The 27,177-nt window shown below is 39.7% G+C and overlaps 1 protein-coding gene across 4 annotated transcripts in view; it reads right to left on the bottom strand.

The window, feature by feature from the left end:
• The window catches only part of CTNNB1 (catenin beta 1), a 43,720-nt gene extending 17,439 nt beyond the window's left edge, over positions 1-26,281 (bottom strand). For all 4 annotated transcript variants that reach the window (XM_068558974.1, XM_068558971.1, XM_068558973.1 and 1 more), the window contains exon 1: positions 26,089-26,281. The gene's annotated coding sequence lies outside the window, so the exon portion shown is untranslated. The remainder of the gene's footprint in view (positions 1-26,088) is intronic.
• Positions 26,282-27,177: the final 896 nt, after the last annotated feature.

Raw genomic sequence — 27,177 nt, 5'->3', positions numbered from 1 at the left:
ACTGATCTGCAGACAAATCCAAATTTACCTAAAATTTGAGAAATATTTACTGAAGAAATTGAATATCCTATCCAGAGAACTACAGCAGAATCTTGCCCCAAAGTAAAGCTTTCCTTATTCTTCCTCTGGGCAGAGCTTTCAGCCCAAGGGCTGGCTCCCCTCTACTACACCCTGCCATACATTAAGGGCCTAGAGCTCCTAATCAACTAAGGCTTACCAAAGACTTCAGGAAAACCAGACTCCAGAGAAACAAAACTTTAAAATCGGGGTAAGGTGGGGAGGGAAACAGAACGTTTCACTTTATTACCCTCATAAAAACTGGAGAGAATAAATAAAAATAAAAAGTTCAATAGATAACTGAAATTGAGAAAAACTCCTAGAGCATAAAGGAGAAAGACACACAGAATACAAGAGAAGAAACAAGAGGATCAACTCAGGGGATCAAAGCTCCAACTTCAAAAAGAATTATGAGAAACAAAAATGGGGAAAAGCCCACTATGTACCAATCAAGATAAAGGGAGTATAATGCTTTTTAAAAAAAAAATGAAGTACTAAATGTTCCCAGATGCAAGTGACCACAACTATAGACTACATTTAGAATGCTGTGTACAGTCCTGACAGCTTTATCACCACCAAGTGGTGCTCTGACAAAGAAAGAGGGTGCTGGGGGATCACCAACTTATCCAGTCTAATGAGGTAATGGATACATGCACACTTCCTTTTATTTTTCTCTTTTTGCTTAACATGTACTCTTTTCCAATTATATATTTTGTAAAGAACGCCTCAAAATTCATCTATTTCTGATTTAAACTCTATAAGGTTTAGAAAAATATATATCCATTACATATAATAATTTCAATCTAAGGAGAAAGTTCATCCTACACCATACCTTATTCAAAGTATTACTATGAGTAATTTTTCCTTCAGCTTTTCTAACAAGACTACTTAAGCATGCTAGGTTTTTCTTTTTTCTTATTATGAAATTTTTCAAATATGCAGAAAAGTGGACACAACTTTTTTTTTTTTTTTTTTTAGAAAGGAACTTGATTAGATACCAAGGGTGGGGGAATTCTTTTTTTTTTTTTAGACACCAATTGTACTTGAACATTTGTTATTTTATTTTATTTTTAAATTTTATTTATTTTTGGCTGTGTTGGGTCTTCGTTTCTGTGCGAGGGCTTTCTCTAGTTGTGGCAAGCGGGGGTCACTCTTCATCGCGGTGCGCGGGCCTCTCACTATCGTGGCCTCTCCTGTTGCAGAGCACAGGCTCCAGACGCGCAGGCTCAGCAGTTGTGGCTCACGGGCTTAGTTGCTCCGCGGCATGTGGGATCTTCCCAGGCCAGGGCTCGAACCCGTGTCCCCTGCATTGGCAGGCAGACTCTCAACCACTGCGCCACCAGGGAAGCCCCGACACAACTTTTTAATGCACACATCGCCTATACTTAACAATTATTAATATCGTGCCATACTGGTGCCTTCCTACAGAATGATTTTAAAGTAAATTACATACATTAGTACATTATGTGGCTATAAAAAGTAACGATATTTTGTTACATACCACAACATTATTATAAAAGATTAGCCTTAGAGCTAACTTCAAAATGATTGTTGGGGGCTCTACTTCACCTTTTGTACTTTAAGTGGCCTTCGGTCAAAATCTACATGAGAAATCTTGACATAATATAGATATCACCCATCAACACAAAATTATCTTAATTACCTTGGATTTCAAAAAGTTTGAGTACTACTAACTAGAAGTAACTTTGCTATAAAATAGATTATAAAACCAGTTTATAATATAGATTACTGGCTGTTCATGCTAACAATTAACTTTTCCAAGAATCTAGTAAGAAAGTGCACGAAAAACTTTTGATATACTCTCAGGAATCAGAAAAAAAGTTCTTACTAAAGTCTATTTTGTAAATCTAAAAGCACATACATATGCATTTTTATTAACTGTCACTACTAATACCTTGCCATTTAAAAATTTATAGTCTCAAATCTTCCTGTCTCAGCACTTTTTATTCAACACTAACACTTTTAAGTCACAACTTACTCTAGTTTCCTTTCTGCTTTTACTCCTCAGCTGTGTGTGTGTGTGTGTGTGTGTGTGTGTGTGTGAGTGCGCGTGCGCGCGTCCATGTCCTGGGAGGGGTCTTCCCCAAACTGGGCAATAAAAAACAAACATTTAATGACACTTTCACTCCTCTGAAACACCTAGATTGATACTCCTGGTATTATCTTTAAATATGTAGGTACAAAAATGGCTATTAGAAATCTGAACTGTCTGTGGCTAGGGAAAATTAGGATGTTCCTGATCATTTTCCTTCTTTCATTTTAGTGTCTCCTCTACCTCACCCATAAAATAATATATGCTTAGTATAAAATGGTATTTTCCTTTGGCATTCCCATAATAATGACATTGTTATATTTGGTATTCTGTTAAATTTACTGTTAGGTTTTTTTGTTAATATAAAAATATAAAAGCCAATTCCTTGTGTTGTAGACCCTTACCAAATATTATCTGTACTGTATCATAGGTCTATACTATAATTTAACCACACCTCACATTCTTGAATATTTAGTTTGTCTTTCCTATTTAGTTTGCTAGTCAAACAATGCTGAAAAAACATCTTTGCATATAAATAGTTCTCTTAATTTCTTCCACCTCCCTTCCACCAAAGGACTACTTCAATTACTGGGTTAAAGAATAAGAACTTTAAGTTTTAAGGCTTTTGATACATAGCTCCAAAATACTGATGGAGCATAAATTGATACAGTTTTCAAAGAAGGCATTGTACTAGTGACCACCTTACCAGGGCCGATCAAGCATCAACTGTTATCTCGGACAACTTTTTTTTTTTTGGCTATGCTGGATCTTCGTTGCTGTGTGCGGGCTTTTCTCTAGTTGTGAGGAGCGGGGGCTACTAGTCGTTGCGGAGTGCAGGCTTCTCCTTGCGGTGGCTTCTCTTGCTGCAGAGCATGGGCTCTGGTGTGCGGGCTTCAGTAGCTGTAGCACACGGGCTCAGTAATTGTGACTCGCGGGCTCTAGAGCGCAGGCTCAGTAGTTGTGGCGCACGGGCTTAGCTGCTCCACGGGATGTGGGATCTTCCCGGACCAGGGCTTGAACCTGTGTCCCCTGCATTGGCAGGTGGACTCCCAACCACTGTGCCACCAGGGAAGCCCTCGGACAACTATTAATAGCTATGCCCAGCCATCTAATGTATGTACCACCACCCCACCCTACAAGTTCTTCTAAATTCTGAGAAGACTGAATGCTTAATTTTTTCCCCCTACTTGTAGCCATTTGTCTTGCCAGATTTTTATGTCGTCCTTTTAACATTTTTATGCGGTACATGTATATGTCATGCATAAGAAGTCACTTCAATAATCGCTGATATAGCACATTTAAGCCAACTATGTGTGTCTGAGAATATGATTTTACTACTTAAAATAATTCAATTATGGCAATATCCTTTACATGTATGATGTATCATTAGTCTCACTGATGAGTAACTGCACACAGAATCTTTGGTCAATAAACACAATCCTAAAATAGTTCTGATCCATCAGGAAAAAAAAAAGTTTTAAGACAAATTTTCACTTTTTCCACTCTAAGAACAAATTACTACAAAAAGTAGAAACTGTTTTTCTCCAGCTTATACTAATATAAGCTACCAAAAAGACAGATCTTTTTCAATTTTATTTCTTTCTTTTAATTTTTAAGTTTTTTTTTAACTATAGTTGACTTAAAATATTGTGTTAATTTCAGGTGTGCAGCTTCAGATTCTTTTCCATTATAGGTTATTACAAGATATTGAATATAGTTCCCTGTGCTATACAGTAAACCCTTGTTGTTTTTATCTATTTTATATACAGTGGTGTGTATCTGTTAATCCCATACTCCTAACTGATCCCTCCCCCTCCCCTTTCCCCTTTGGTAACCCTTTTCCCCTTTGGTAATTATGTCTGTGAGTCTGTTTCTGTTTTGTAAATAAGTTGATTTGTATCATTTTTTTAGATTCCACATATAAGTTATATCATATGATATCTGTCTTTCTCTAACTTACTTCACTTAGTATGATAAACTCTAGGTCCATCCATGTTGCGGCAAATGACATTATTTCATTCTTTTTTATGGTTGAGTAGTATTCCATTGCATGCATATACACACACACACATACACACACACACACATTGTGTATGTGTATGTATGTGTATATATATATATATATATATATATATATATATATATATATACACGCACACACCACATCTTCTTTACCCATTCATCTGCTGATGGACACTTAGGCTGCTTCCACGTCTTGGCTATTGTGAATAGTGCTGCTATGAACACTGGTGTGCATGTAAGATTGATAGTTTAAAATACAGCTATTTCAAAATACATACAGAATAGCCTTTATCGACACAGGCACATTTTTATAATTTGCAAATATAATTTTATGCAAGTTGAAAAGAAAACCCAACACTTCATATTGTTTATGTAGTAAAAGTACAAAGAATACACACCAGCTTCTTAATCCTCAGGGGCAAAAGGCATAGTATGCAAAAGGATATTAAAGATGGCTTCAACTCTTTAGCTCTGTGTGTGTGTGCGTGTGTGTGTGTGTGTGTGTGTGTTTAATCAAACAAATAGCAAAATTACATGTTAATCTGGGTGGTGAGTACATGGGTGTTTATTACATTAATCTCTACACTCTGCACAGCAAAAATAACTAAATAAAAATAAGAAAACAGCTATACATCAACATTCCAGATAAAATAATTTAAACCCCAAATATGATTTTAAAATACTTTTGTATGTTAATCTCTTAAAGTTCATTAAAATGGAGTTACCAAAAAAAAACCATGAATATTTTATAGAAACTTTTGTTAAATCAGCTAAACCTTACACACTCAAGTCTTGAATATGAGAATAAAACATGTCCATCTCCTTGAAAAGGTAGCAGTCACAAAAGCTAAACAGGCTACAAGTCTATTTTAAAAGGCTAGTGGTTGTAGTTATGTGGGAGGATCTGTTTCCATTACATCTTGAAACTGAAAATTCTGTTTCTCAAACTTCACAAAATGATGACTGGCTAAATACTTTTAAACTGAGGACACTCTTTTTAACATTCTAAAGACACTTTTACACCCATTTTAAGTGGATTTTACAGTCTGATAAAGCTGCACAGAAAACACAGTTCAACCAAATTTTTAATGAAAGTTATTAAATTATATACAAACTAGTTTCCTATATACATTTAGGACAGTCAGAAAAACATAATCACAAAGAGTTCACTCATAACTGCAACAATAAAAACAACAAAAAAAGGTACATACAAAATTAAAGGAGAGCTGTCTTATTCTTGACTAGAATTTTTTTGTACTATATAAAGATGCCAGTTTTCTCTTAGTTTATAAATTCAATGTATTCCCAACAAAATGCTCAGTTAGATTTCTTTAGGAGTGAAAATGATTCTTAAATTCATTTGGAACGGAAGTGTGAAGATAATTTAAAAAAGACTGAAATAACAATAAGGGACCCATTCTATCAGATACTAAAATTCATTATAAATCAACAGCCAAAGCAATTAACAATTATATTATTGGGGGTAGGAATGGTTAAGAGACTATAGTAATCAGAAAGCACCCAGACATAATGCGGTAATTTAATAAATGTAAAAGGTGATATTTCAACTGGTGGGAGATAGCTGGATTACTTGATTAATAGTATTAGGAGAAAGGGACTTTTCCTTGTAAAAATACCATTTTTTCATCCTTACTGTATTAAAATTAAGCCTACATATGCCAAATATTTACAGGTTAAAAACAAAAATACCAATGGGATAAAATATGGTCTATACAAGGGTAGTATATATGGAAATAAAACCATGGTAAGAAGCCCAACATAAGCATGACTTGGAACTCTGAAATCAAAAAGATAGGATAATTTGTGTGTGTGTGTGTATAAAACCTTAAAATCCCAAGCAAAAAACCACCATGTATAAAGTAATTTTTTAAATGACATATTGGACACCAGAAGTGAAATATGATTAAAGGCTAATATCCATAGTACACAAAGTACTGAGGAGAAATCAATAAATACAGCAGAGAAAGGGCAGGAACCATCACTGAAGGAAAAATAGAAAGTAAGCAATAAACATATGCAAAAGAGTTTAAACTCATTTATTTCTGCTTATCAGACTGGTAAGATTGAAAAGATAATACCCACTGCTGAGATGGATATAGTTAAACTGGCAGAAACTTCTTGGATGGTAAGTTGCAACTATCCATTAAATACAAGTGTAAACACTTTCACATAAAAATTCCGTTTTTATAATAGAAATGTATTCTGCAGAATATTCACACAGAAGCATGCCAAGAGGGCTGCACAGTGACGCATTCATAGAGAAAAAGCTGGAAATTACCCAAATGCTCATCAACAAGGGAGTGAATAAAAAATAATGTATCCATTGAATGGAATGTATATTCATCTACTCAACAAATATTTAAGTATCTTTTATGTTACCAGCATTGCAGGAACAGTGAATAACAGTCAGAGAGTCAAGGTCATACGTCTAGGAAAGCCTGCATTCTACTATTAGAGAGTTAAGTAATAAAAACAAGACAATTTGAAGAGTGAGAACTGCTGTGAAGAAAATAAACAAGGTAAGAATAGAGTGACTTAGTTGGGGAGGAGGGCTACACTATGTAAGAGTGAGTGATGAGGGTGGAAGCGACAGGAGCACAGAAGGAGGAGCTAGCCAAGTGAAGATGGGGCAGAACACTCCATACAGAAAACCAATGCAAAGGAAGGAAAGACCTGTAGGGAAGCAGTACTGAAAAGTCACCAGTATAACTAGAAATCAGGGAACCATGAAAAGAGGTAGGGACCAGATGGATAAGGGTACATACTGGGAAGCCACTGGAGTAACTAACACCTGTGATTCAGGATTTTTAAAGTTCACTCTAGTGTCTATATGGAAAAAAAAAAGACCACGAGGGTCAAAAGCAAAGCAGGGAGAAGAGTTAGGAGACTACTGTAAATCATCCAGGTTGAGAGGGATAGAGAATTACTATGAAGCCGTTAAAAGTTAAAAAGAATACATAGAAAAAAATTCAACATATATCTAATATGCAAGGCATTGCATACTTTTTAATAGACATTTTTGCACACATTTGCAAAGAAAATGTATAGAAATAATATACTGGTATTAGAAATGATACTTGCCCAAGAAAATATCTATCATTTAGCCCACTCTATGTTAGCCAAACAGTGATATACAGCATTAAGTAAATGTTTCTCAACATAAAAGCTAAGTGGGGGCTTCCCTGGTGGCGCAGTGGTTGAGAGTCTGCCTGCCAATGCAGGGGACACGGGTTCGAGCCCTGGTCTGGGAAGATCCCACATGCCGCGGAGCAACTGGGCCCGTGAGCCACAATTACTGAGCCTGCGCGTCTGGAGCTTGTGCTCCGCAACAAGAGAGGCCGCGACAGTGAGAGGCCCGCGCACTGCGATGAAGAGTGGCCCCCGCTTGCCGCAACTAGAGAAAGCCCTAGCGCAGAAACGAAGATCCAACACAGCCATAAATAAATTTTAAAAAAAGCTGTAGAGTTTAAAAAAAAAAAAAAAAAAAAGCTAAGTGGCCTATAAAATGGACTTTCTGCAAAAGAAATGTGGAAACTACTCAGCCAACCATTAGCACCTCAAGGCACAAAGAAATTGCTTAAAAAAAAGACATTCTTAGGAAAAATAACCAATGTTTTCTAAAAGCAAGGAAATCAAACTTACTGTAGGTTTTTAAAATATTTAGGTAAATGTCATTTTATTATATCAATAAATTTCTATTTTTAGTAATTTAATTTAACAGAGATTTTTCATTCAGTTCTTATTCTACTAAAGTGGCGATATTCTAAAAATCAACTGCATCACAAAGTAATGGAATCTTCCCAAGCAACCTCATGAAGTAGATAACACTCCCCCAAATCATCAGATGAAGAAAATGACTAGCAGCAGTTAATATGAGTACAGGTAGTAAACTGCTCTGTTAAAACTCATATCCAGGTCTGTTTAGCTCAGTCACATGCCCTTTCAATCAAATCATTTATCCCATCCCCACCCCAAAGTTACACACTATTAGTATTTAACAATCACTGTTGCAGTTAAGTGCAAGAGAAGGGTTAGCAACTTTTAGATAAAAGTATCATAAGTAATACTAAAGAACTACATTCTTTGAACAGTAACCACAGCAAAAAAAAATAATAATTTAAAAATATTTCTGGGCTTCCCTGGTGGCGCAGTGGTTGAGAATCCCCCTGCTAATGCAGGGGACGCGGGTTCGAGCCCTGGTCTGGGAGGATCCCACATGCCGCGGAGCAACTGGGCCCGTGAGCCACAACTGCTGAGCCTGCGCGTCTGGAGCCTGTGCTCCGCAACAGGAGAGGCCGCGATAGTGAGAGGCCCGCGCACCGCGATGAAGAGCGGCCCCCGCTTGCCGCAACTAGAGAAAGCCCTCGCACAGAAACGAAGACCCAACACAGCCATAAATAAATAAATAAAATTAAAAAAAAAAAAAATATTTCTAAGATTTGTATCAGTACATACTCCATACTTTGACTCTGTGCCTAGCACAAATGCTGACAAGAAAATGCAGGATTCTCAAACATGAGTATATTATGCCAAGGAAATGGAAGACTTTACTTCAAGAAAGTTTCTAGATGTTACTCTCTAAATTCAGGCTACAGGCAGAATTAATGGAAGGGAATCAAAGACTTCCAGAAGTAATTTAAATGCATTGCTTTTTATCCCATAACAATAACCTTCCTCTTCTCCACTTGTTGTAAGAGTTCCCCTTCCCCACCATACAAGCACACTGAACTTAAAAAAAAAAAAAAAAAAAAAAAAGGCAAGCTCAATATGTGAACTCTGAGAGGGCTTGGGGGCTGTACCTTTTGTACCTTTAGCTCCTCACTGTTTCCAAAGTGCTTAGCACAGGTTAAGCTCTTAAATACTTGATGGACTGAATGTGCTAAAAACAAGAAAAATGTTCTAAAAGTAGGCAGAACAACTAAAATGTAATATAGAAGTTTAGAAAGCCAACAATTATATATACCTAAGAGACTTCTTAAATGCCTTTACGAACACGAAGGATTCGTTTGTGAACAATGTATATCATCTAGAACAGAAGTCAGCAAACTTTTTCTGTTAAAGGCCAGACAGTAAATATTTCAGGGTTTTGCAGGCCTTACATAGCAACTATTCAACTCTGCTATTGTAGTGAGAAAGCAACCACAGACAATATGCACACTAATGAGCGTGGCTAGGTTCCAATAAAACTTTATTCATGGAAAGTGCAAATGTGAATTTCATAAATTTCATGTGTCATGAGATATTATCTGTCTTTTGATTTTTATCAGCCATTAAAAAGTGTAAAAATCATTCTTAGTTCTCAGGCCATACAAAAACAGGTGGTAGGCAGCAGTTGGCCAACCCTTCATCTATTTATTACTTACTTTCACTAAGTACAAATGAAAGGCAAGTGAATTTACATTTTAATTAAGTACATTAAACCTAAATGTGAAGACCAACAACAGAAAGGGTTTTTAAGTGGGCTACTAGGTTACTAAGAGAAGTCACTCACCTTTTTCCCAGGAGTATCTTCAAAAGCAGGCTGTGTGAAAAAAATGAAACTGGACCAAATGACATATGAAAGCCACATCAAGTCCATTTGTTTGGGAAAAACATATCAGGCCATTAAGATCAGGTATATGCTAAACTAGAACATGGCTTCAATATGCCTTTTTCTTCCCCCCATAAAAAATCTTAGCCACTGTTGTTGTTATTAATTAATGATCATTATTAACATCACTTAGACCCGCATGTTTGGCCGAAGGAGACAGTGTCCACAGAGGATGTGATGATGACACAGAAATTATGAGTTACCTAGAATTATTTTTTAACTCTCTAGAAACAATTTCTAGTGTTATTGGCATAGAGAGAATGATTTTTCATTTACTTTTCCACCAATAGTGTATATATATATTTTTTCTGATTATAAGTTAATAAATACCTTTTTACAGAGGAATATGAAGAATATTACTGTCTTAATAATTCCAACTTTCTCTCTATGCATTTTAGTCTAATTTTTCAACAGTTATGCACCTGGTACTTTCAGAGAGTGCTCAACGAACATTTTTGAAGATATATACACGGCTGACCCTTGAACAACATGACGGGGGTTTAGGGGCACCAGCCCCCACATGGTAGAAAATTTGAATACTGCTATCTCTGCCTCAGAAACAAAGGAACTGATAAATGACTCGCCCAAGGATGGGACAGAATCAAAACTCAAACCCTAGTTTTTTTCTTCCACATACTGCGATCTCTAATCCAACAGAAACTTTTCCTCACACTTACAGATCTGTAAAATCAAAATACAGGCACTATATTTATTGGTGGAAAAAAGTGTTTAAGTTGATGTATGCAGTTCAAACCTGTGTTCTTCAAGAGTCAACTGTACTATGTATCTTCATACCAAATGTGTTTTCTAAAGCATTTTAACTAAACAACGTATCACAGAGATATCAATGGATGTAGATATAATACCAAATTCTGTAAAAGTGTACAGATTATCAAAGAATTTAAATTCCTTATAGCAAACTGACTTTGATACAAATACTGTTACTTCTGCTTTTTATATATTATTTGATATATTTTTGCTAATTCTCTTTTACCTTTTGAATCTGTTTTAATTGTTTTAAATGTGCCTCATACATTGAATATGATGTTGGATGTTATCTTTTTTAACCCAGTTGGAGAGTCTTTTTTTTAAACATGTTTTATTTCATTTATAGCTGTTATAAATTATATGTTGGTCTTGTTCCTCTTGCCTTATTTTTGTCTGCAAATCCTAACATCTGGGTTATTTCAGCATTTTTTTTCTCTTGACTTTGGGTGACTTTTTCTTATTTTATCACACGTCTAGTAATTATTGATTGTATATCGCATACATTATAGATTGTGTATTAGATATATTGTGGAGACTCTGGTTTCTGGAGTCTTCTAAAGACTGTTGAGGTTTCTTCTTTAAGGCAGTTAAACCACCTTAATTTTACGGAGCTTGGTTTTACACTTTCTTAGGAGGAATCTATTTCAGATTTTCCCCTTAGATTTAGGGTAAATTACCTTAATCCTGGGAAACGTCTTTACTCCTAAGGTGTGACCCTTCTCTGGTTTCAAATGAAAAGCATGAGGTGTTTACCAAGACCCCCTAACTTGGCAGGACCAAGCTCCAAACTCTTCTTCACTGTGAGGGTGGAAGCTGAAATCTCTGCTCATGTTTCTCAGTGTTCCATGTATTGCTTTAAAATGAGTTCCTTGGAATTGCCACCCACCCCCCCCCCCCACCCCGACACACACACACACACACACACACACACAATTCTGGGGTAGGCCGAGGATCTGAAGGGAGTTTATGTACAGATTCTGAAGCTCCCCCTAGGACTCCCTCCACTGTGAATCTACCTACCCCCCAACTCAATTTCCAGCCATCCTGGCAACCCTGAGCTCCATCGTCTGACACTTCATGAGTTCTAGTCGTCCTGCACCAGAAACACTGGTGATTGTTCTCACTGGAGAAGCCTTAGAAATATGGATGTCACCCAGTGAGTGTATTTCCCTTCTTTCATGGGTCACATTTCCTCAAACTTCTTCTTTTGCAGCTCTCTTGGTACCTTCCAACAGTTATTTTTATATTTTTTTCCAGAGTTTATAATTTTTTCTTCCAGTTTTATTGAGATATAATGGACATACATACTGTATAAGATATACAGCATGATTTGATTTACATACATCATGAAGGGATCATCAGTATATTTAGGAAACATCCATCATCTCATATATAGATACAAAATTAATAGAAAAAATTTTTTTTCTGGTGATGAGAACTTAGGATTTACTCTCTTAACAGCTTCCATATATAACATAAAGCAATGTTAATCACCATGTTGTACATTACATCCCTAGTACTTATCTATCTTATAACTGGAAGTCTGTACCTCTTGACTGCCTTCATCCAATTTCCCCCTTTAAGACTGTGTTTTCCTAAAAAGATCTCCAAGCTTGCTTGTAGAACCCTTTAAACTGGCAACCAGATCCTTCCAAAGGCTCTAACCTGGAACTTTAAAAAACACAGATTACCAGGCTCCATCCCCACGGTTTTCTGTCAGTAGGGCTGGGATAGAACCTTGGCACTGTATTATTTTTTTAAGTGCCGTACATGTTGCTGATGCTGCTACCCTCAGAGCAAAGGGCTACAGCTGTAGACAAACTATATGACTCAACTCTATGTATAACATTAGTCAGTAACCCAAGCTAAAAAACCCAGAACATAAACCTGACTCCAGAGAGTAACCCTAGCATCAGCTTCGTGCAAAGCATCTATTCATTAAGACAGCACATATTCTAACTTAATCTTTAGCAACCTTCTGCCCCCCACGACGCATATCAAGTTTATGGCACTCTCCCAAGCAGAAGGACATCTTGCTGCATTTGACAGTCTTACCATAGCAGTAGGTCTCCTAATTATGAGTCTCTCTTACATTAAGGAAGAGTAGAGTAAGCTAGGAAACTTTTATTTTCAAAATGTTACTCCATTACCTCAATACAAAGAACTTCAAGGAACTCTAAACCTCTGTTCTATTGTGAGTCCAAATATACACCAATAAATAAGTCATAACCTGGAGCTATATACGAATGCCCAATTGGTATATTATCTTCTCAATTTACCAAATTGTTATTTAATCAAGCGATTTTCTGTTCCACAAGAAATCTTTCCCACAATTCTTTCATTTACTCCATAGTTCCAGGATATAGCAATACCAGTAGCATAAATGCAATGTAAAGATTTCATATATTCAAATTTTGTTATGCAACTGCTACATACCAAGAAGAGTAATAGATTCTGGGGATACAGTGGTGATATAAAATAGACGTGGTCCTTGCATTCTTGACAGAGAGACAGACAACAACTGAATAAACAATTACAAAGAGTGATAAGTGTATAACTAAATAACAAGTGGGAGAATGGAGTGGAAATGACACTAGGACAAGTGGAAGGCCCTACTCAGTGGCCACAGGCTTCTGTGGTAACCTTCAAGGGTACCTTTAAGCTGTGAAGATAACCTTCAAGCTGAAACCTGAAGAAAGATGCAAAAGAGCCAGCATGTAAGGAGCAGAGCAGGAACATTCCAGAAACAAGAAAACATGTGCAGAAGCCCACAATCATTAGGACCCCGTCATCTTTTAAGACCACGGTGGTTCGACTGAAGCGGGAAAGTGTGATTAAAATGAGATGAGGCTGAAAATAGCCAGATCATGTAGGGCTCTACAGCCTTTGTTAAAAAATGTATTTTTTACTCTAAGTGCCACTGGAAGTCCATAAAAGGTTATAAGCAGGTGAATAACAAGATCGTATTTGAGTTTTTCAAAACTGGCTTTGGCTATAATGAAAAATAACTGAAAGGGGAACAGAAAAAAGGGAAACCAGTAAAGCAACTATAGCAATGTCCAGGTAACAGATGGTGGTGGCTTAGGCTAGGGTAACAGCACTAGGCACAAAAAGTAGCTAGATTAGAGAAATACTTTGGAGATAGAAAAGAGTCTCTGGTTGATGGACTGATTGCAGTAGATGAGAGAAAGTAGATGAGAGGAATTAAAGATGACTACTAGGTGTTTGGCTTGAGCAATTAGGTTGTGATACTTACTGAGTTTGGTGCAATGTAAGAAAGGAGAACGTTTCTAGAACTGCGCTGTCCAATACAGTAGCCATTAGTCACACATGACTATTTACATTTAAATTTTATTAAAATTTAGCTCATCAGTCACATTACCACACTCCAAGTGCTCAAGAGCCACATGTAGCTCGTGGCTACCGTATCAGACCACACAGATGTAGAACACTTCCACCATCACAGAAAGTTCTACTGGACACTGCGGTTCCAGAGGGAAGTTTAAAAAAAAAAACAAATGCACCAAATGCTGAGTGATCCAGCAAGACTAAAGGTAAAAAGTATCTGACTGGTCAGCATGGAGGTCCAATAGTGAGTTCAGCAAGAGCACATTCACTGAAATAATGAAAGCAGAACACAAACTGGAATAGGAGATGAAAAGTGAAGACCACATCCATAGGATATCTCTTTCAGACTATGAAAGGAGCAGAGAAATTAAAGGGGCATTAGCTGGAAAGAAATAAAGGTCATCCAATTCCAGAATATTCACCCATTCAACAAGTATTTATTAGCACCTACAACTTCCAGATGCTGTTCTGAGTACCAGGCATACAAATCAGAAAAAGACAGTGACAGGGGGAAAGAACAAGTGAGTAAACAAATGTTACTTCAGAGTATGATTAAGTGCCACAAACTAAATAAAAGAATATAATAAAGTGAAAATGAGTGAAGAGGGAAGAGCTCAATCTGACATGAGCCATAAATGACAGGAAGGAACCACCTCTGCAAAGATGGAATGTATTTGTATGCTATTGGGAAAGATCCAAAATGAGGTGAAAAGATTTAAAAGTCATTCACTCAACACATATTCACTGATCAACTAGTTATGCACTATGATTCTAGGTACTGGCAAGAAAACAGTAAGGAAATAGACAATTATCCCTGTCTTCCTAGAGCTTATGTTCTAGGAGGCTAAGAAAAAGGGGGGGGGGAAAGGTAAAATATCTATTATGTTAGACAGTGATGAGGCCTAAGGAAAAACATAAAGCGAGATAGGAGATAGGAAGCTGGGGAAGAACTGCACTTTTACTGAGTTTGCAGAGCCTATTGTTTCTAACTCCAAAGCATTCCTCCAATCTAGCTACTCTGTGCCTAGTGCTACTACCCTAACCTAAGCCACCACCATCTGTCACCTGGATGATTGCCGTAGTTATTTTACTGGTATCCCCTCTTTCTTTCTTATCTCCTTTCAGTTTTACTTCTATGAAGAGTGAGAGGAGGAAAGTAGTAGGTGATAAAGAGAGTAGTCCAAACACATAGGAGTTTGTGCTTTTACAGAATGAGATGGTTAAGCCCCTGGAAGTTTTCAAACAGAGAAGTTATATGATCTATTGCTTTAAAAGGATTATTCTGGCCACTGTGTTGAGAATACGTTTAAGGGGAACAAAGGTGTAAGCAGGAAGACCAGTTAGAAGACCTCTGTAGTAATCCAGGCAAAAGATTAGGAGAGCAAGGCTATGAAATAGCATGGTAAGAAATGGCTAGATTTTGGATATATTTTAGAAGGAGAGCAGACACAATTCTCACACAGGGTTTGGATATGGGGTGCGATAAAGACAGTCAAGAACAGCAAGGTTTTAAGTGTGAGTAACTGGAAAGACAGAGTTCCATTTAGGACAGACTAAGAGAAGCAGCTTTAAGAGAAATTGGGAGCTCAGTTTTAGATATTACATTTGAGAATGCTTCTGAGAAATCCAAAATGTTGGGGAAAAAGCTGGCTATCAGGATCTATAGTTCAGGGGAGAAATTCAGGCTAGGGACATAAATCTGGAAGCCATGAGCAAATAGATTAAATACCATGTTTAAAGCTATGAGACTGGAGTGTATTTAGACAATGAAAAAGGAGAGGTCCAAGGACTAAATTTTCAGCCACTACAACACAGAGGTCAGAGATGATAGAAAAAGCAAGGAAGACTAAGGAGGAACCACCAGTGAGGTAGAAAGAAAACCTGCTAGCAGATGTGGTGGCCTAGAAGCCAAGGGAAACTTGTGTCTCAAGCAACTGTACCAAATGCTACTGAGAGGTTAAGTGAGATGAGGACTAGAAATTTATAACATGGTGGTCACTGGTAGGGGTTGAAAAGAAAAGGGGAGAGAGTGTATCCAAGCAATTGTTTCAAGATGTCTTGTTCGAAAGAGAAGCAGACTGGGTGGATAAAAGGGGAAACAGGAAGAAAAGATTTTTTTGTTTTAAATGGGACAAATAATATCATGTCTGTATGCTCATAGAAGGAAAAACCAATGATGCAAGAGAAGGGAGAATGACAGGGTCATATTCTTGAGAGCAAGAGGGAATGGGATCTAGTATAGAAATGAGCGGGTTGTCCTTATCTCTGAACACTACAGTTTGTCCATGATGACACAGAAGAAAGTAAAGGGCACAGTCACAGATGTGGGAGCATACAGGAATTCTTCCAATTATTCAATATGCTTTGTGAAATAGAAAGCAAGGGAAATAGATGAAAGCAAGGATGGGGGAGGGGGTTTGGGGAGGTTTGAGGAGAGAGGAAAAAGATACAGTCATAAAGAGGGGTGAACTAAGAGACCAAGGACCACTGGACATGAAATCAGAGAGGGACAAGGTTGTTGAGAGTGTATATAAGGAAGTGATTATGATTCAACATGAAATTTCAGTTGGGTAGAAGTGAGGGTGAGGGATACTGAAAAGCTTAGAAAGACAGTGTAAGTTTCAGTGGGGCTGAAAAGCTGTTGGAATTGAAGTATTGGGGTGGTTGAATCAGATGGAAAAATAAGATCATTGGAGGAGAAGACATCAAGGAACTAAGAGGTCAGAACAGCAGAAGCATCCTCTACATCAGTGTTACTCAAAGTACCAGACCACGACACCCTAAGGAGCTTGTGCCAGATTATATAAACCAACATACTGCTTCCTTCATCAAAAAAGTTTTGGTACCAAAAAAAGTCAGCTGAACTAAACACTGAACTTAGCGACACAGGTGAGTTACATTCTGGCACAAACTCCTTACTGCAATTCATACTGGTAACAAACAGTTCACAGACCAGGTGACATTTTGAGTAGCACTGGTCCACATGGATATTGATATCACCAAGAACCAAGAATCATGACAGAAATAAAGACGACAGTGAGCCAGGAGATAATGGTATTCAAGGAAGTAGGGGAATGACCCAGGAAAGCTGGTAGATGACTGAAATAAGGAGGGGTAGTGGGTGGTATAATTTGATGGCATGAGAGGCAAAGCTTAAAGTTGTGGAAAAGAATGGTCAAGAAGTGATAACGAGGAACAAAGAAGACATCTACTCTACCTCTTGGTTCACCAATAAAAGGTGTGCAAGAAGAGGAAACATCTACCACTTCAGAGAGTTTCAAGGTCAGTAGCATTATCAGCGGAGAAGCTAGGTACAGCTGGAGCAAGAAAGAGAAGGAAACATTCCCAGAACAGATAGACAATAAAAAGGATTTGCTAAGGACTATGAGTTCCAAAGGCACTATGAGTTCCAATGAATGGACTTCAGGAGATGATAAAATGTGGGAGATGGAGACCAAAAACAGCAATGGGATTCAAATCCGGAGGGATACGGGTAATACATACAGAAGAGTGAGGCATAACTAAAGAAACAAAGTCCTACAAAAGGCATGTGTTAGGACTGGCCTCTGACCAGAATATAACGCTTACTCCTTTATAAAGATGGACCCTCCATCCATGCAGATTGATGTTAAGAAGGTGAAGGAGCTCCTGCTTGTTTAGCTTCTGATGGGGAAAAGGGGACTAGTCTGACGAGCAAAGAGACAGTTAAACAGTCTTCTTATCTTCGCACTTTCTAGAGAAATGTAATATGATCTGGGGTGTAACGGCAATAAGGAGAAACCTAAGGCTCTTTGGCATATAGTCAGGGCATTCTTCAAGCATGATTCAAGGATGTAAGTATTCTTTCAAAAAAGATCCAGTTTTAGTATTTTAACTATCATTACATTGCCTTATGAGTGACTCCCAGATTTCTAATATCTTAAACTTTCTAGCCTCTTTTCATTCTATGGGGAATAGACAGGCTGGCACTCTGACTCAGGACCTAGGAAAAATGACAGCAGAATTAAGGCAGGAAACAGTGACCTATAGAGGACAACTATCAGATATGAGTTTCACCTTGTAAATGGATCACAGAGGACATTCATAACTAAAAGTTACAACGATATAAACCTCACTCATATCTCATGTGGCTTTTCCAAGAGCAGATATCAAATTAAAAAAATAATAAAATAATTAAGAAACTAAACTAACTTTAAGTAAATCAACTTTAAGCAAAGTACCAGAAAGACTAGTAAGAATCTATCTAAAGAGTACCATGTCAGCATACTATGTTTCCTATATAACATTTATGTAGTGTCTACTTTTGTATCTAAATGAACTGTTGGGTATAAAGTAATGTTTGACATTGCTACATTCTTTCAGTTGCTCAGGAAAGATTTGAAGTGTCTACCTCAGCACTTTCTACACAATAGAATGGAACTCCACTTAGAAACCTCCATAGTTAGTTGGATTGAAAAATATTTCCAAGAAACCCTTGTTCCTCCCTTACACATGGGTCATTCATCTGGTATACAGAAGACTTCAAAGACAGACTCACTCCCTACACCCTTACCCCCAAACCACTTAATTATACTTTAAAGTGGGGGGGCAGCTTTTACAACCCCCACCCCCCTGAGAAGCAAATTACAATCATTAAGATCATCTTCAAAATGCATTCCCGAGAAAGTCTGCAGTAAATCTAACTTCTCACAATTTTATATGGATAATGTACAATAGAGTGTGTGTACATAAATATCACAATTATTTCAGCTATCATAAAACCCTGTTAATAAAAGAAACTTATTAACTAACCCTTTAACATGTGCACATCTTTTCCTTCCAAGTCAGATCAGCTACCAGCATTTAAGATAAGATTTATCACAGCTATCATTTGTGTGCCATGAGGACTGATGAACTTCAAAGAACTGAAACAGGTTAAAAATATCTCCCCCACCCCCAATTTTTTAACTAATTGTTTAACACACCTGTTACATCAGTTAAAAGGAAAATATCAGTCCAGCAACATGTAAGTTATGAAATCACAAGTAAAACCATGGGAATATTAGTGAAGAAATTAACAGATGGAAAGAAACAGGGGAGCAAAATGGCACTGCATGAAGCAGTTTCAAACCAGCATCATCCAGCTATTCATACTTTTCAATCTGTTTTTTTTTGGGGGGGGGGGGGTTGCGGAGGAGGCCTTTTCAACAAGTTCAAAAGAAATCAGAGGCAAGAAATCTCTGGACTATTACAAGAGAAACTTTACAGTAGCTCTGTAAAGTTATATGGAGATTGTGGAACAGGCCAAGGGGTGAACACCTTGGGATGAATGTTTTGTGAAAAGTCCACTGATCAGTTTGGCTTGCATTCTATACCATATCATATAAAAACAATTGCAGTCTACAGCACTATTTTCAGATTTTTTTTAAAACCAATGTTGGCCTATGGTTTGCGTTTTCAGTCCAGACAGTTTGCCATTTAAACATGTAGTCAGAAAACTAAATACCCAACTTTTCAAACTCTGGAAATGAACAACCTTGCCCTAGCAGCAAAAGATTTAACCAATATCTACTTAATTGCCTGCATAAATTTATTCTGACCAAATAGCAGTAAGCCATTCATTTAAATAAAACTAATATTCAATTAATTTTTCATTATCTAAATTTTGCTTTTCAGTTTTAAATCTAGTCTGATAATAGTTTATCACAGAAATGCAGACTTTGGCTGAAAACCAGGACATGAGTTAACGCCATCAATAAAATTTCAGGCTGACATGATTGTGTACACACAGCCAGAATTTGTCCAGCATTTTAGGTACCTTCAAAGATTAAGTTTTGAGACCTCATTTAAGAAAACACTTTAAAAAACTATACTTAAGATGATCAATTAATAAACAAGTTATTTCTCCTCCTTTTCCTTGACCCAACCCATCTTAATTCCTAAACTTATAAGTGTACGTTTCCCAGATTTCACAAAGTTAGTAATATGAACCTGTTTTAAGTTCCTAATCTATAATCAGTTGATACAAGGCATTTTTCAAGTGCCAAATATGAACCTAATAGTTTAACAAATCTTACTTCCTAAGTTATACATATATATACATATGTATACATAGAGAGACACAGATGCATACCCACTCCCAGAATCGTATTACCTTCAATCATTTAGTAGAATCATCATTATAAAAAAACTCTACTCTAAATGGACTACTGCAGATGTCACAAACTGGCAGATCCTGCCAATAGGTATATTTAATTTGTGTTAAACAGTGTCTCAAAACATGAATTTCATTCACCAATGTGTGCAAATCATGGGATGCACATTAATCCAGATTTCCTGCTTCTCTTAGGGGAAAAAAAATTCAGATGATATGGACACATGAACTACTTTCCCACACAATAGCTGGAGCTGAAGACTGGCTTAGATAGGACATGTGTTCCCCAATTTGTCATAGTTCACAGGGTCCCAGTTAGCCCATACCTGCCTGGCCCTGGAGACACTGAATAGTTATTCCCACTGTGATGGGAGAATTTTTTTTTTTTTTTTAAGTAAGATGTACATAGTTTTCAGGAGAACTTTCAAATCTACTCTCATCTCATAAAAATCTTGGAAAACTGGAATAGAAGCTATTTGACCTACAGACAGTAAATGATGCAAATACTAGTTACGGACTTAAACATTACTTATTCCATATATGATGCTTTTTGAGGGATCACAACCCATTCTGAAATAACCATTTATATAAAACAGCTGAGGCACTCTTGCCTCATGTTTTTAAAAAGGTGTAACAGGGACTTCCCTGGTGGCGCAGTGGTTAGGAATGCTCCTGCTAATGCAGGGGACACGGGTTCAAGCCCTTTTCCAGGAAGATCCCACATGCCGCGGAGCAACTAAGCTCGTGAGCCACAACTACTGAGCCTGTGCTCTAGAGCCCGCGAGCCACAACTACTGAGCCCACACGCCTAGAGCCCGTGCTCTGAAACAAGAGAAGCCACCACAATGAGAAGCCCGCGCACCCAACGAAGAGTAGCCCCTGCTCGCCACAACTAGAGAAAGTCCGCGCGCAGAAATGAAGACCCAACACAGCCAAAAATAAATAAGTTAAATAAATTAATTTTTTAAAAATCTATTTTAAAAAAAGGTATAACAATAATACATTTCTTAAATAGTCAAAAATCATTATCAATTTTTCCACAAAAACATACTAAATTCCAAGATCAAAATTGGAGCAGTGATACGGTCATTTTCCCTCCCTACTCAATCAACTTTTAAATTTCATTTCAAGCACCTATTTATGGAAAACATACAAAGTTAAAATTTTTTTTTCTAAACTGAGAATTTTCCATAAAATGACCATTTGACTTCTAAAAGCTATTTTTTTTTTTAATGATTGCTTTTATTTATTTTTGGCTGCACTGGGTCTTCGTTGCTGTGCGCGGGCTTTCTCTATTTGCGGCGAGCAGGGGCTACTCTTCATTGCAGTGCACGGGTTTCTCAACGCGGTGGCTTCTCTTGTTACGGAGCACGGGCTCTAGGGCATGCAGGCTCAGTAGTTGTGGCACGCGGGCTCTAGAGCGCAGGCTCACTAGTTGTGGCACACGGGCTTAATTATTCTGCGGCATGTGGGATCTTCCTGGACCAGGGCTCGAACCCGCGTCCCCTGCATTGGCAGGCGGATTCTTAACCACTGTGCCACCAGGGAAGTCCCTAAAAGCTATTTTTAAATGGGCTTTCTTCCTGTTACCGATCAGAATCTGATTTAAAACAAGTATTTTCATAAAATAATGCTACTAATAGAAACGGCAAGAACTTTTAACATAGGAGTGTGGAGAAAGGTGTTTACTGAAAATTTTAAAGGTCAAAATACTGGTATTGTGCATCACAGCATTATACAAATGTATACGCTATACAAATGCCTATAGTCACTAGGCATTGTGCTCTAGAGTTCACGTTAAGTTGACTCAACTAGCTTTGTTGATATCCAGTTCTTAACACAGACATAATATTCCTTGAAAATATAACCAAGTTGAAGACTTACTCATGTTTTACTGTATAAGAGATTTTAGACAAATTGACAATTCACTTCTTTGTTAACTTCTTCTGAGAATTTTAGTTTCTATAATTCATTAATATGGCTAGACATGAGGATCCTTTACCCCAAAATTATACTGAGTTTTTGGTTTATAATTATGATATATTTAAGCAGAACTTCCTATTTTAAGTAACAAATAAAATTTAACCCTTAATTTAACTTTGACCTTTCTCCTGCAAATAATGGTTGAGATGACATGTTCTCAAGCCGATCTTTTAACTAGCAGTAATAAGATAAATAAGCTATTCTAGAATTCAAAAGGTTCCCTGACTGATGCTTTCCCATCAAAACTGTTTGTAAGTATGTTCCACGCAAACTTGATGGGGAAAAAAATATCACTAGCATTATATTATATCCACTGGAGGGCACTCAATGTGACCGAAGCATGCAATAACATGCCCTAACTCTATTCTCACTCAACTGCATCAAGTTTGAGGGAGACTTTGGGGATGGGGAATCTCTCTTAAAAGAAGAGATGCCCACAATTAACAAACTTACAAAGATAGTTAAACTCTAAAAAGGGTTCCTAATGTGATTGACTTTCTCTATTAAGAGCTTCTTTTTCCTTAGGGAGAAAGCAGATTAAATACATACTTCAAGGATACAGGGTTCAGGCCTCAACAGAAGTATCTAGATTTCAAACCTGGTCAAGCTCAGACTTGCGTAAAACACAAAAGCAGCATTCTTAAGTAAACAGAGGAAATAAAGAACTTTCTCCAGAGTTTAAGTGATGAAAAACTACACAAGTTAACTCCTCCTCATTTTCAAGCAATACAAATAATATATTTTCCTTTCGTGAAACTTAAGTACTTATTTTAGCCTATTACTCTATCACACCACAATTAGAAAGGTATTACATAAACAATAGTCTGTTAAAGAATGAGAACTGAATGGGGAGGGGGAAGGGTAAGCTGGGACCAAGTGAGAGAGTGGCATGGACATATATATACTACCAAATGTAAAATAGATAGCTAGTGGGAAGCAGCCGCATAGCACAGGGAGATCAGCTTGGTCCTTTGTGACCACCTAGAGGGGTGGGATGGGGAGGGTGGGAGGGAGACACAAGAGGGAGGAGATATGGGGATATATGTATATGTATAGCTGATTCACTATGTTATAAAGCAGAAAGTAACACACTATTGTAAAGCAATTATATTCCAATAAAGATGTTAAAAAAAAAAAAAAGAATGAGAACTGATTCTGCAACTCAGTATCCTCTCAATGAGGGTACAAGAGGCAACAGCTACATGCTCTGGACTAATCAGCAAGCAGTAGCTCCTAGTCTATGTTTTACTATTTACTTTTATGGTATAAAAATGTTTTTAGTCAAGGTGTTTCAGCTAAAGATACCGTATTCCCAACAAAAAGAGGGCTACAAGAATACAACTAAGTTAACAGAACTAATGTTTTCACAATCAATGTCACAAGTCAACATGTAGCACGAAAGAGTTGCCAATACTTTTTATTAGAAGTTTGCCCTGCTCTAAATGCATTCATCCCTTCTGCCCTGGGTTGGCAATCAAGCACGCTTCCAACCAAGCTCAAAGTACAAACTTAAAATTTACCAGCTCCTCCTCTACAATTATTATCAGCAACTAGTAAACCATAAAAGAGAAATAAAAGCTTATTATAACTGGACCTATGTATATTGTTTCATTTCAATAACACAAAAGTTTCATTTAGCTGAAGATACTACATATACTCCATTTCTGTGGTTTTAAGTTCACTGCTACTTATAACTATAAAAGACTGAGATTCAAACTTTTGAATTCTCCATGTTCCTAGTTTCAACAATACTTACACTCCTCTTTCCACCCCTCCCAACAATAAAAAAGGATATTTGCAGATAGTTTTCCTAAGGGCCAAATCTCAAAACACCCTTAGAGAAATTTGCCTACTTCATGTTTTCCCTTTCCCATTTGGGGAGGTGGAGGAGGGAAGTGTCTATGAAGACAAAAATACACTTCATTTATATGTATAATTTTTATTCTCTTCATCACTAGTAACAGTAGGAAGCTCAATTCAGTTTCAGTTTTAATATAGGAATCTACATTTTTCTACATAATTACCTTGGTAAAGGAAATAGACAACATTTCAAAAGAAAGAAAACTCCCGAACACTTACTGACACTTGAACACTGCTAAATGTTTTTTTTTTTTAAGCCACCTTTTTTTTTTTTAAATTGGTTTTTCCTGAAAGCGATTTTAAATGACTGCTCTAGCCTCTGGGAGAATCTCAGGCCTAGAACTCCACAAGGACTCTAAGTTACATACTATACTAAACTTTCTAGTGCAGTTTTTTAATTTCCCCCTCAAGGACTTCAGACTTGAATAGTCTCAGCATTCCTTTAATCCTATAGAATAGCCTTCTGGAAGTTTTTCAAGTTACTGTTGCAATCACTTTAGGGCCTTGTACATGGCCTTCAGAACAAAGACTAGGTCAAAGTAATGAATACTGGGCGCAACTTAATCAAATTTTGTGAAAGGATATTCTCAAACCTTAATAGCACTTTTTTTTTTTTAACCCAGAGATTTGTGGGTTTAAATGTAAAAGTAAAATAAATGTAGCAGCCGCCTTAGTTCAGACCGGGGCGGGGGGTGGGGGGGTGGGGAAGGGGAGCCTCCCAAGTAGAAGTTTATGTCACTTATTTAAGCAGATACTAAACAGTAGCATTATATAAATAACATTTCAAGCTATGTCCAATATTTCTTAGGACGAAGACAAGTTAACAGGAAGATAGCTGAAGGTACTGAATGTACACCGAGGGACAATAATGAAATGGCTTCCCAAGTTCCAGACAAAATACGTTATAACTTAGCGATCTGAAAAACAGCAGCCCAGACTTTATCAAAGGCTAGCCGTCTCTTCAAGTTGCTGTCTAGTCTAAGCCACCACTATTCACGACACAAAGCTCTCGTTTCACTAAAACCACTCCTCGATTTCCTTCTGCCGACCTCTGCATACCAGCAGGCCAGTCTCCCTTCAATCACCACTCACAAACTCGGGGGGGAGGGGAGACCACAGATGTCTGGAAGATACAAAGTAGGAGACAATGCTCCCTCCAACAGGGAACAGAAAACGAAGGAAACAACTACATCCGACTGCCAAAGCTTTCAAGTTTAGCGGATTCAGAAGCGGGCTGTGAGAACTGAACTTCGAAAGTCTCTGTTCCAAGTCCTCTCCCCAGACAAAACACGGAACGAAGTTGCAACGCTTGAATTTCCTTCGGGCAATTTCGTAGCGAGGGAACAATTCACCCCACTGGAAAGTGTTCTCAAAATCAAGTTTAGCTGCCATGAAACTATCTGAATAAAGAATTTACTCGAACAAAATTCTCGAAGCAGTCAGAGGCTGAATCCCATGGGTCACTTGATAAAAGAGACAGTAAGCCAGTCGCCCTCGCCCTTATTTTTCCCAGGACCTCCCTTGCACGCCGCTTTCACCCACCTGCACCGTATAAGAAAATATAGGTGCAAGATATGGATTTTTATCTGTGCAAACCCTCCTGGCGCATCGCACCGTCTGCAATAATAGTTTGGATCCTCTAAGGTTTAAAGTTGCTTCGATTTAAACAAGCGCACTCACGCCGGCAGGGCATTAAAAAAAAAAAATACTAACGATCCTCTTAACAATACGTCCTTAAGCACGAAAGGGGGAACCTGGAGATGGGACCTCGGGTGGCGTCCCAGGCCCAGTGCCCGCACCCCAACTCCCCGCGGAGGCCGGGAAGGCGGAGTCCCCCGTCCCCACCCCGCCCCCCACCCCGGCGCATCCCGAGGCGCAGGGTCCCTCCCCCAAACTCAGCCGCGGCCGGAGCCCCGGACAGAAACCACAGCACCCCCCCACCCCGCCGGCCATCCGAGCTCCAGGACGCGCCCTCGCGGCGCCCCCTCCCCGAAAGCGGTGCCCCCCGGGCCCCCGAGGAGCGGCGCGACCGGAACCGGGCCAGGCCGCCGCCCTCCGTCCCCCGAGCGCGGCCCGCCTCCGCCACCTCCCCGGCGTCCCCAGTCCGCAACCCCCGCTCCCCACCCGGGGCCTCCGGGCTGCGCTGGGCCCGGTTTCCAGCCGCCGCCGGGACCGCGCGCCCGCGACGAAGTTTGGCTCCAAAGCGGGAGCGGGAGCAGCCCCAGAAGGGTAAGGAAAGGAGCGCCCAAGCACCTCAGGGGAACAGGCTCCTCCCGCCGCGGGAGTCCGACCGTCCTCGGCCTGCAGTGGCGGCTCGACGGGGACCGGAGCTGCTCCTCGGACCTTCCTCGGTCTCCGCCTCCCCTCGCTCTCCGCTCCCGGGGCCGGGCTAACGCGGCTGCCACAGACCGAGAGGCTTAAAATGGCGCCGCACAAGGAGCTCTTATAAGTCGCTCAGGAGCCTCTGTATCCTGCCGCCAGCGGCGCAGCGCGGAGCGTTCCGCCGCGCGAGGACAAGGGGCGGGGCGCGGGGGGAGGGGGGGCGGTGGAAAGTAGTCCCCGCGCCGCTGAGCAGCCCGCCGCCGTCCGCCCGCCCGGGGCAGGGGCGGGGCGCACGCGTCCTCTCCGGACGCTGTCCGGGGTAGAGGCCGGCTGCTGCCCCGCCGTGCGGGACCGGAGGGCGGCCCGCTAGGGCGCCGTGGTCCGAGTCAGGGAGGCCGGGGGCCCCCGCGAGCCGGGGTAGGCTGGGGGGAGGACGACGCTGGTACTCTCCGCTGTCCCGAGCCCGACGTCCCCGCCTCGCGCGTGCCCCGGGCCGTGAGAGCGGACGCGGGGCTGGCCGCGCGCTGCCCGCTGCTCGCGGGAGGCGGCATCGGGACCCAGGCCCTCCGGGGCCGAGCGGGCCAGGCGGCACAGGTCCCGGGAGGGCGGAAGTTCGGGGCCGGGGCCGCGCCGGCGGCGCGGGGAATGAGGTCGGGGCCCGCCCGCTCCGGGCGCTGCTGGGCGCCGCTGCCGCCCGGCTCCCGGTCAGGGGACCCCGGCGCGTTCGCGCTTCCGCCGTAGTTGCGGTCTGGGCCCCAGGCTGTTTGCAGGACTTGGCTCGCAGCCGAGCCAAGAGCCCCAGAGCCCCCCACGGTCCGGATCGTGGATCCCGCATCCCTACCGGCTGTTCACCCCGAATCTGGAAATGAAGTACCCGGCCGAGCCGCCAGTTCTCCCCACTCCCGAAGGCTGTGAACTCGCGTTAGGATAGGCGCCTAGCCCGCAATTCAACAAGTCCTGATGAGTCCCTACTGTGAACAAATGACTGATAGAAATGGACTAGCTCTAGAGCCCTGCCAA

This window comes from Eschrichtius robustus, chromosome 12 (genome assembly GCF_028021215.1).
Source record: "Eschrichtius robustus isolate mEscRob2 chromosome 12, mEscRob2.pri, whole genome shotgun sequence".
Lineage (NCBI taxonomy): Eukaryota > Metazoa > Chordata > Mammalia > Artiodactyla > Eschrichtiidae > Eschrichtius > Eschrichtius robustus.
This window is presented reverse-complemented; position numbering and strand designations above follow the sequence as displayed.